Raw genomic sequence first — 12796 nt, 5'->3', positions numbered from 1 at the left:
AGCTATAAAATGTAGGCTAAACTTGAATTTAGAGTAATATTACCTTGAAGATTTCCTTCTGTAATATATATATATATATTTTTTTTTTTTTTTCAAATTGCCAAGCCATTAGCAGCTAATTTTCTTTAAATAAATTATTTGAAATGTTTAGGCTGTCTGAGTTAACCTGAGTTGTCTACAGCATGTTAACATTTGAACTTGTCTCTTTTGTTCTCCCCTTCTACAGTGTTGTACGGAAATCATCACTTTGAAAGGACAACTAATTTAATTTACAGAACTTTCACTATTGACATTAGTTGAGTGAATGAGACACCACAGTCAGATGTCCACCTTTAGTCAGGTTATTTCCTGTGACATTTGTGGTATAAGTTTCCAAAAATACAGAAAGCATAGGATTAACATGTGATTATGCATGCATGCATAGGATTAACATGTGATCAAAGCATAGGATGGACATGTGATCCATAGTGCAAAGGGGGCTCCCATAATGTGCAGATTGAACATCTATGTATGTATGTTTTACAGTCAGAGGAGACCAAATGGCATATTTCAATATTCTTATTAAAAAATGACAGGAAGCAACTTTTAGAAGGTATAGGTATAAGGGATAGGTATAAGGTAGAAGGTATAAGGGATATTCCTCCCCTTATCCAACTGTCCTCTTGTCCTTACTTTTTTCAGATATTTGAATTTAGTCCCATGCTTATGGTTATCAAGAATCTCAACCAAAATGCTGTATTCAACCTTTCTCCTGCCTACCAGCTCATAACTTTCTGATTTGGTGTCCAACCATGAGAATCAGGTCATCTCCATCTCTAGTTTTAAAAAGAAGCAGGTGATGTTTTCATAGCTGAGCTGTATTAGAATTAAAAATAATAATGTTACATTAAATGAAGTCTTCTGATTTCTGAAGTAATTTAATACACAGGGAAATCTTTTGGATTAATATTTGTATGACTAGTTCCAGCACTGCTGACTGTGATCAGCTGTGTATCAGGTTAGGGGCTTTCATTTCTGGCATTCTCCCATCTTACTCTGTACTCTCAATCTGTTTCCAATGATTTGTTCATTTTGTTGTTAAGGTTTAAATCACCACAAGTGTTTAAAAGGATATCTCTTTGTAGTATTGCAGTTAATAAAATTCAAACTGATTTTAAAAAATTCATGGGAACATGAGAAAATAGAAAAATAAAAATCTGAGGGCTCATAAATTATAATGCTTGCAATTTTAAGAATGGACAATATGTTGTTCTGTTTTGAATTCCCAACCAAGAGATACTACCATAATCTCCAATACATGTTTCTCTTATTTTTTAACTGTTATAATAGCACAGTAGGTCCAAAATTGTTTTTGGCGTTTTTCTCCACCAACGAATTTGCCATAACTTCATATAACTCCATAGTCTAGCAGGTGTTGATCGTATCAGAGGGATAGGTGGCAGACTCAGAAGTCTTCTCTGTGTTTGAAGATATCTCTACCTTGTCTGGAGGAATTATTATTTTTACTTTTTCCTGACATGACATGGCAAATTCTATATGGAAGAAACTCTCCTGTACTCCTCTCCTCTCTTTCCATCTATCAGCAAACAATTTTACTATTTTTATCACAGGTAGATGGCTTTTGTAATCATCAGCTAATTAGGTAAATTAGACTTGATTTTTCTGACTAAAAATCATGTAAAAATCTAAATTTCTGTTACTCTTCCACTGTTGCAATTACACAGAGTAGAAATTAATCTGAAGCTAGATTAATAGAATAATGTTATCTATAGTCTGAAACTGACATACACAGAAAATGGCCATTAAGGAAAAAAATCATTTTAGAATTGCTTTTTTTTTGAGTAAGATTTTTTTTTTTTTTTTTTTTTTTGGTCAAAGATAGCATTTGTCAAGATAGTAATTTTCATTGAAATCATGATTCAATTTAAGAAGCAAACATAAATATGAAATCTTAAATAATACTGGGAAAAAAATCAGATTGAAACCAGAGATACCACTGATAATACCATTATACCATCATACTTACAGAACATTTTACATGGCTCCAGACCTCTTCTTTCTGCAGGCAAAGTTAGGGCTTTAATAATTGATTAACATGATCTTTACAGATTACAAAAACATTGAGGATTTTTGCCAAATCCTGGATGCCAACACAGTTATGTTAGCACATAAAAATATCATGTTCAGTAGGCATTAAAATGATGTATAGTATCCACAAATGATGTAAAATTTTCTGAAAGCTTTATAGGCAAAATAGTTGAAAGGGATATAGCCATAATTAATTGTCTCCAAATCCATACCTTAATAAAAGAAAGAATAGGCAAAATTTTGAGTGAACATTGCAATCTGTAAAATACTCCTGACAAATGTACTTTAGTTTTAATTAAAAACTGTCAGCTTTCCAAGAACTTCCCATCAAAATTACTTAGCTGTCTGGACACCACTCATTGCAGACTCTATAATCTTTTACTGTTGCTCGAGTTCACAGGAAAAGCTTTCGAGCTCTGTAATACAAGACAACCTGCAAGTAAGATGAAGATATTTAGAAAATATTCTTGCTCACTATTTTTATTTTATGGAAGGCAGGGCATTGTCTCATTTCTAACATGAAGTAAAACACATTTTTCAGTCCCAGCTACATTCATTCTGAATTTCTTCTTTGTACCAGTTTTAACGCTCAAATCTTCATACATATTCCTCTAAATAACATATTATAGCCATCTATTCACCACAAAACAGTTCTAAACAAAAAAGGGATGGAAATTCCTCTAGTGAAGTACTCAGAAGCCATCATATGTTTGCTGTCACACACTGAAATTTTACCAATAAAATACTTTTTCCAAAACAGAACTCAACTTTGTTCTTTATGGTGGACTTGAGAAATAATAGAGGCTAGACAAAGAATGGGAGGTAAATACCGTGTTTATTGGGTTGAAAGGCAGCTAGCCTATAAATTGAGTGGAAGGTAAGAAAAATGGCCGTGGAGGGAAGAGGAAAACAGTCTCGAGAGGATGGGAGAAACCTGGAGGAATCCTCTGTGAGGAAAATCAGCTGTCTGTAGGAAATAATGAGAAGACAGTTAAGATGAGTAATGCAAGAGAGCGTACCAACCCTGGGAGAAGACAGTCTTTAAAGACAATACTTAAAATATTATACAAGTTTGCTTTTTTATGTTACTCTTCACATACCAGTGCCCTGCTCTAACAATTTTTCCTTTCCACTGAGTTGCAGTAAGCACATGAGATCTCACAGATTGCTTTTTCCAGTGAAGGAAAAATCACAGTAAAAAAAAAAAAAAAAAAAAAAAAAAAAAAAAAAAGCTTATATAAAGTATATTATTTGTATTCACAGCTGCCCTGCAAAAGAGATGAAAAAAGCATTCAAGACATACTCTTCTTTGAGGATACTTTATTTTTCACACACTCAATACCAACTTCTCATGGAGTAAATCTACATCAAGGACTGAATGCAAACAAAACTCAAACTGAAACATCTCTTAGTACTTATACGTCTCCACTTGTTTAACTCAGATACCACCTTCTTATATTTTTCCAAGATCAATCATTTTTTCTACTAAACAAACAAACAAAAAAATTATTTGCAGTATTGCAATTTCTAATGAGTACAGCTGATTCTATGTCTTTTTGCTTTCTTCGTGCTGACATCTGCTCTTAGGGAGGACAGCACGCAGACTTCATCCTTCTTTTTTCTTTTGTAAAAAATATAGCTTCTCAATGTTTTCCTGTTATTTTTTTATTATTATTTTATTTTATTAAAGTTAATAACACCTACAACCAATTATAGTTGTAGGGACAATACTGAATAGTGGATACTTATAATTTTTTTTTTCTTTTTTAATTTGCATTCTCAGTTAAACTTTTTCACATTTACTTGGAGGATTTCCTCTTTTTTTTTTTTTTTTAATTGTCACAGAATCATAATCCCTTTCATTGATCATCCTTATCTTAGGATAACGATGGATGGGATGGATAGAATGGAAAGGATAAAAATGATTTCCAATAAATGTTGAACATTTGAACAACTCTTCTGGAAACAAACTTGGTATAAATTTATCCCAGATGTATTCAATCTGACACCAGTTTTACAAAACCTTACAAAACACTTGAAGTGAAGGTCTGGAGGGTTCAAAAGTGTTACCTCTTGGGAGTTCATTGTGTTACTGTAACTTTGTTTGACATGAGCTCTACACAGAGCTCATAAATCAGTGCAGAAGAGCATGGTGACAGGAGATTTGGGCTTATTTGGTTCACAGAGATAACCCTTTTCCTGTCATTTCACCACCAAAGTAAGTCTTTTCTTTCCTCCCTCCCTCCCTCCTTCCCTCCCTCCTTTCCTCCCTTCCTCCCTTCCTCTCTTCCTCCCTTCCTCCCTTCCCTTCCTTCATTTAAACTCAAAGTGAAGATGAAACAACATTTGTTTTTCAAAGTTCTATATTTGAAAAATATGTTAACTTGTTAAATCTAGAATACTGCTATTCAATATCTTTTTTTTTTTTTTTTTTAGTTCTGTTACTGTAACAAACTTTATATGTATCATGCAATCTGAAATGTTGCTAATGAAGCAAACCAACTGTGTGGTCTTTGCACTTGATGTTTGCTAGATCTGATTGTATACATTTCTGAGCAACCTTCTAGTGCTGTTCTATAATGATCTTCAATATCATTTAACTTTAGTTAAATGATATATCATTAAATTTAGCAAAATTTAGTTAAATGAAATATCATTTACCTTTAGCATGTACCCCTAATTATATCAAAACTTCCATGGTACATGTCATCCCAACATTCTACCTCTAACTCAAGCTTTTTTTGTGAAACTAAAAAGATTCAAGGACATTTTTGCTCAAATCTAGGTCATGTAACAGAAACTGAATACCACCCCAAATTGTGCCTAAAGATTTTCCTAGCATGATGAAACAATTGTGTACTCTAGGACTAATAAACTAATGCTGACTCATTAGCCTGATAAGTATTCTGTAAGGGTTCATGGACTGAGTGGAACAGTAACCCATGCTGTAGAAGAATTAAGAAATGCAAAATGCATAATGGCATGGCATTCAGAACACCTTAAGGAGATTTCAGAACTGGTGTTCTTTACCTATCGGTACGGAGTCAGAGAATATTACACACTCCTGAAGACATATGGAAAATTTAGGGGGAAAGTAAAATTGAAAATTCAGTAAAATATTACGAGCATTTTGCAAGGATTTTTTTTTTTTTTTTTGTCTTGGAAGTGCTTACTACTAGCTTTTTCCCAGACAAATAAAACGCTCTTCTGTTTTAGTTTTCTGATTTCTGTGTTTTCTACGTTGCTTTCTGTGCATGTGTTGCATTGAAATGTGTGTCACCATGCATCATCATATCTATATAAACGCATGAAAAATCCTTGTGCTAGTAACCTCAAATAGAGATTTTCCGTGTAAACATAGAAAATGACTTTACCTCATGAATTAAATGCAAATCTATAAAGTAAATATAGTGCAGTTTACATGTATGTCCAAATAATACATTACATGGCACAAGATCTGTTTTCTGTAATTATAATTTCATTTGTCCAGGAGAAGCCACAAAGATGATGAAAGAACAAGAGCACCTCTCTTATGAGGGAAGGCTGAGAGCTGGCACTGTTTAGGCTAGAAAAGAGAAGGCTCAGGGAGATCTCATCGATGTATGTAAATATCTGAAACAAGAATGGAAAGAGGACAGATCTACACTCTTTTCAGTGATGCCCAGGGGGACAAACTGTACAAACTGCAGCACAGGCAGTTACATCTGAACTTAAGGAAACACTTTTTTTTTTTTTTTCAATGTGACCAAGTGGTGACCAAACACCACTGGAACATGTTGTCCGTAGCAGTTGTTCAATCTCCATGCTTGGAAATATCCAAAATCTGGATGACTCCGCAACTAATCTTTGTCATCAGAGCACAGCAAAATGTGAGTGGAGGGAGTTATATAAGGATTGTTGAGACTTCCAGTTATTTCTCTGGGTTCTTCCCCAGAAGATTCATAAAATATCTGCTTCTATTCAACAAAAAGAGGAACTGAGGATAAGTAAGTGGAACAGTTAAAGTAGCCACTATTTGTGAGGTGAATGCTGACAGAATTATAGAGGTAATATTGTCTGTATCTGGTATATAATTTCACTGCTTTCCAACACCACAAAGAAGCTAGCATGAAGGAACTCTGCAGTCCACTGTCCATATTTCAAAATCCATTTAGGTTATCCAAGATTTTGTTTCTCGCTACTTTTTTTTTTTTTTTTTTTTTGGTGTGTGCTATGTGTTTTTTTGTTTTGTTTTGTTTTTATTTGTTTAAAGAAAACATATGCTACTTCATCCACAAAAGATGTGAAAATTTCCTATGCCATGTGCAATGGAAACAGCTCTTATTATTTCTAAGACTCTTGTGACTCATCATGTACACACCAAAGGAAATTGTAATTTAAGTTATGTAATGGTTTCAGTAAACCCAAATAACTTTGGGGTCTTATCAGAACACTGCTCACTGATGGCAAGAAGTGAAACACAAGATTCCATTTATTACAATAAAAATTTCCCAGAATCAGGGATAAAAAGACCATGAAGCTAACACTTAACTATACCTCCATCTTTCTTTGTACTGCTCTTCTCACACTTATTTATGTGTTAGAAAAATATAAACTCTACAGGTATCACCAGATACCTTTGTAAATTTTTTCAGAATTATAAGGATGAAATAGAAATAACAATATAAATGCTCAGGAAATTCAACAAAGCTCTATCAACATCCTCGGGAAAGATAAATAAAACAGAATGTGAGCAATGTGAAGTATATCTTATCTTGCACTTGAAACGTACTGCAAATATTTCAAATATTGGGCAGCTATAGAGAGGTAAGGTTTCTGCAAACTGTAGGGACTATTAATTAACATTTATCTTAGATGGAATGCTATGACTTTACTTCAAACTAAGTACCTAAATTTTGGGAGGAGGAGGTAGATACATAGCGGAGATATCTTTAGTGAAGTTTAACAAAGAAATGATTGTCTGTGAGGTATCAGACTTTTTCTCTCCTTAATTATATTGCTATAAGAGCTGACTTGAAGCAAACTGAAGTTAGAGGAAGTATTTCCACTTGTTTTTGTGGACTTCTGATCTTACTTAACATATTAAAGAATGTTGGTTAAGTAATTGTAAATACTGCTATAGTGATAGCAGTCAGATGAAAATGGAGTCCATTGTTCCTTAACATTCTCTTTTTGAGATCAATGTATTAGAGATAATTTTCACAGCCCATTTGACTAGCTAGACCTTTTCTTCTTTTCTTCTTGGTAACTTTTGTTTTCTCTTTTGTTCTTATGGTGTTGTTATTGTTTATTTGTTTGTTTGTTTCTTCTTGGAAAAATGAGAATATCTTTGAACTTATATTAAAAAAATATGTAACTTTAAATGGTCTCAGAAAACATTATTAATTGCAGATTTCTTAAATTAATTGCAGATTTCTTAAATTACTCTGGGAAAACATGCATGTTAATGAGAAAGTTTCTGATGTATGTTCTTAGAAATAATGTTAAGATGAACAAACAAAATGCAAATTAAGGCATTTTAAAAGAATCAGGAATATTTATGTATTGTGTTATTTTAATAGAACTTTCAAATAGATTGTGAAGGCAATGTTCCAGAATTCATAGAAAAGAGAGAAGAAAAATCCAGTTATTTTATTAAACAAATTATTTCAAGAATGTTTATGGCCTTGTTTTTCTTTATAATTGATTAAAGCTAAAGATGAAAAACCTGGATACAGTTCAGAATTTCTGACTTTAAAGGGAGTAAGTACTTGATCTGTAACCAGTGAAAATGTTCCCAATTATATGTCCCAGTTTTAACTATAAGAGTTTAAATAGTTATATAACTATATATAGTTATATATATATATATAGTTATATATAGTTATAGGTATAACTATAATAGTTTAAATATTCATCTGAATGTGAATATAACTGTTCTCTTATTTCTCTTAATTTTTTTCAACACATTTGTAAGTCAGAGGCTGCATTTTTATTTTTAAAGTATCTATATGAACAGGTTAAACAAACAAACGTATATCACTGACAACCAACAGCCTGACACGAGCCATACAATAAGTTCTGTAAACATTTTTTCAGTCCTCTTTTGTTTCCTAAATTTCCTCAGACTGAATAGACTACTGAAAGCCACTCATTCAGTACGGTGGTAGTGTGCAAAAAAGAGGCCAGGATCTATTTGTGAAAAATAATTACCCGATACCAGGGAACCTACTGTTTGCATGTGTGTGTTTAGCCATTAAAAAGTTATTAAAAAGGGTATTATACTAGCAAAACATATACTAGCTTCCATTATAGATAGCCTAAAAGAAAAAAAAAAGAGAAAAAAAAAAGAGAGGGAGAGACCAAAAGCAGGGCAGGAAACACAACTCATTTGAGAGAGAGCAGGAAAGGAGAGCCTCAGTTTACAAGCACCAACATTAAAAGGTCCCATCATAGGTTTTTATATTTATTTATGAGCTTATACATATGGTCATAATGCCTGACATATATTCTTGCTCTGCAGAGATATTACCTTCTTTTGTTCTCTCGTCTTTGATTATTCTTTCTGTCTTCTTTAGTGAAATGAAACATTAATGAAAACCCCTTGTTCCCAAAGAAAACAATTGTACCCAACATGAGGAGTGCTGTGTAAGGTTCTAAAGTTTAAAATACTCATGTATTTAATTAATTTAATAAAGAATCTTACTGAGATCATTACAACTATTTGCATATACAATGGAAAATATATGGGTGAACAGTAGGAATCTTAGGAATCTTACTTGAATCTCTATTGTATTTAATAGAGGATGCTGATAATTTTTTAGCAAAAACAACAACAACAAAAAAAATTATGGTATGGTGGTGGAAACAAACAAAATGTAAGATCAGAAGTGCACAATATTATATCACTGCTGAGTGCAAGATGAAGAACTGACAGAGGGAAATAACCAAGAAAAAAGTATGTGATTAGAAACCAAACAAAACCAATTACTGTAAATTAAATACTCTTTAGGGAGAAAAATATTTTTCAACCTACCCAGTATAATCATAGATCAGAAAAAACATTGGGAAGAATTTCTGGAAAAAATATGAAGAGGTGTCAATAAATGGAAATGCAATTAAAATATTAATTATTAAAATTAGTAAATATTTTGTTTTCTGCACTTTATTTAGGAAAAAAAGAAAGAAAAAAAAAGGTTAATAACTACTTAAGATGCCTCATTTTTTTTTATTTTTCTTACACCAGAATCCCCATTCCTTTTTCAGAGTGTTATTTTCAGGATTTTTAAAATTACATGACATGAAATAACTTATGTTTCTGATTTTTCATAAAGAGTGGAGTTGTGATCTCACATGCATTTGGTGTGTGTGTATGTGTGTGTATGCATGTAGAATATTGAGTTCAAACATTTTTTTAGTATACTTTAGAAACTTCCTGAAACAAGCCAGGAGGAACTGGAGGAGCCAGAAGGAGCTAGTAGGAGAAAGGATGAGATATTAAAATATTTATTGTTATTTTTACTGCACAGAAAAATATTTCTGTTGTGAATATTCATTAAAAGATTGGCTGACACCGAAAGGGCATCATATTTTGTAAGGTGACAGATGGACTGCTAAAGTAAAATTAATGGCACACTTGGAAAAAAAAAATCTTTTCATGCTATTATTGCCAGAATATATATATGTAATATATATATAACTATATATAATAATATATAGTTATAATTATAATTATATATATAACTGCAGAAAGGTAGCTGGCCATAGTATTTTGTAAAATACCAGTTGGACAAATGGGTTTGAAAATTTCCAAAGTAAAAATCAATATAAAAAAATAAAATAAAATGAAATGAAATGAAATGAAATAAAATAAAATAAAATAAAATAAAATAAAATAAAATAAAATAAAATAAAATAAAATAAAATAAAATAAAATAAAATAAAATAAAATAAAATAAGGCAAGTAAACTATATCCAAATTTTATTTTACAGCTCATAGACCAAAACTATTCATTCATCTCATATTACACCTGGCAGCCAGGTCTTCTTTTTTTTTTTTTTTTGATAACATTTCTGCCCTACTTATCCATTTCCCCAGTATATTGTTAAATATTAAATTAAAGCATAGCTGAATCCTTGCTTATCATTGAATTTTCCATGGCACTAGCTACTATGGACTTGTCCAGAGCACGAGTCCATGTACAGGAATTACAAGGCGTTCCACAGCATGAGTAACCAAGTGACCTGTAACAACACATACGTTGTCTCCACATGTTTCTGAAATACTTTGTCCAGCTGTCTCAATGCATACATTATGCTGGCAGACAGCTGGCCAGCCTTCTGAGAAGCAAGCCGAAGCACATAGCTGCTCTCTCTTGACCCCTTATATATATTGTGCTACCCTGAAAAACACACCTTGGCATTCAGCTTGCCATTAAGTGAACTCCTGGATGGACAGGCTTTTGCTCCCATGCTGAGGGAAAAATGGAAGGATTTCTTATGATAAAATACTGCTAGCAGCACAGCAGAATGGATGGTAAAACACTCACAGTTCAGGACAGGATGAACTGTATTATGTCCATGAATGCTAGGAAAAATTTCAGGAACTAGGATTTGATTTGATATAATTTTGTGGTGTGGTCCACAGTTTGGAAACTAGAACCCCTAAATTCTGATTTCACCTCTGCCACTCATTGAAGCTTGACAATGGGCCCAATCATGTAATTTAAACAACCTTCTTAAAAAAAAAATAATAAATAATAATTAAATAGAGGAAACTGATGCTACTGACCTGTGTGAGAACTATTTTTTTCAGCACTTTGAGTAGGTAAGGATTTAATAATTTAATTTCACAGTATCAATTCTTTAACTGAGTATAGCATGTCTTTGTTGTACAAGAGGAGGAGACATCTTTCACCAAACGATAAGAGGCTTTCCTGCATTCATGAACAATGTGTGAGTAGGTCGGTCTGCAGTTGCTTTTATTCAGGGTTGGACAAGGTCCCCTCAGCTTTGAATTCTTCCCTATCTCTACTGCACTAAGTACCTTCAGAGTCAATGTGTCTCAGACACAATTAATTCCTCTTATCCTTTCTCATTTGTTTAAACATATTTTAAATCCATTTATTCCCTTCTCTGATGGCTATATTGAATACATTTATGCTGGCTTCACTTTATATCTTAGCATTTCTGCCATATGAAATAGCCTACCTGAATTAATCTTTAAACCATGCACTGAGGGCTATATTTTCATTCTTCCACAAATTCTCTAGAGAGAATATATAATATAGTTTCAAATTTCAAATATGATAATGTACAGTGTTCAGTGTTACTGTCCTGTAATTTCCTTAGTGGAGCAGAATGATACTGTTAGGTTTTTATACCTGACTTACCTGCTGACATGGTGTGTCACAGATATGCATCTCAAAGAGTAATGGTTGGATAAAATAAGCTGTTATACAAATAGCTGATATTATATTCATAAAAAAAAAAGTGTAATTAAAAGACCCCAGAACACTGACTATTCCTATAACATATATGGTTAGTTTACTAATACCCTATTTTAAAATTAGAAGTGTTTGAACACAAAATTAGAAATTTTTCTCTGGAAAAAAAAAATAGTAATAATAACAAAAAAAAAAAAAAAAAAAAAGAAGAAGTAATAGAGAAAAAGTTAAGGGGAAGTGATTTTGCTGAGAGTGCAACACAAAATAGCTCAGCCTATCTAAACAATATTTAATATTGAGCCACATGCTGTGATTTCAAGTGTAATAACTTTTCACCCTTTCATTCATTGTACTACTGACTTGCTTCATGAAAAGATGTGCATCTGTAATTTTAATTACAGTCAAGTACAAAGCTTACTGAAATCAGTGACTATCTTCCCATTGATTTCAATGATGTTGGATCAGGCCCATCAGGTCCATCTGCGGCTGGACTGATTTTCAAGATGGATTTTAGAAATGTACTAAATTTAAAAAAAAATAATAATAATACAAAAGGCTGTAATTACGTCTCAAGGATGGTAACAATCTACAACATATTTCCCATTGTAGCTGAAGTATATTAACCCCTATAGACTGCAGGTGCTGCCCATTCTGAAAAAAAAAATGTTGATAAAATTCCCGCCTGTTTCTGTAATATCAAACTACAGATGCTTGTAATATATTAAAACTTTGAGCAGTCTTTTTTTTTTAAAAAAAAAAAAAAAAAGTTTTTTTCTTTAAGCCTTTGTTAGTTTATATTTCTGAATTTGGTTAACAGAGCATGGAAACAGAAAAGGATCAGAAGAAAGAAATAGAATAGCAACACTGACCTAATGAACACATATCTAAAAGAAATCTAAGTGTTTATATTCACAATTTAATGAGCACAAATATATGCATATATTTAATTTTGTAATTTTTGTAAACATAATTTGATTATGATTTCTGATTATGGGGCTGTAAGTCAGAAATACCCTGGCTTGGAAATGGACATGGTGATATATTATATATATATATATATTAATATTTATAATATTTATATATAACCATGTAGTGGTGATACTGGTAACATAAATTAAAGGTTAACATAGTAAATGATGATTCCAAAACATTTCCACATCTTTCTCATCCTCACTTGTTGAAATAACAGCGATTGCACTATTTTAGTAACACATACACACTTTGCTTATTTTAAGTTAGGAAGAGTTACATGTCCTTGGTTTTGTTCTCTTGATCAGTTTCAT

This window comes from Aythya ferina (genome assembly GCF_964211825.1).
Source record: "Aythya ferina genome assembly, chromosome: 1".
NCBI lineage: Eukaryota > Metazoa > Chordata > Aves > Anseriformes > Anatidae > Aythya > Aythya ferina.
The sequence above is the reverse complement of the archived record's forward strand: the minus strand, read 5'-3'. Positions refer to the sequence as shown.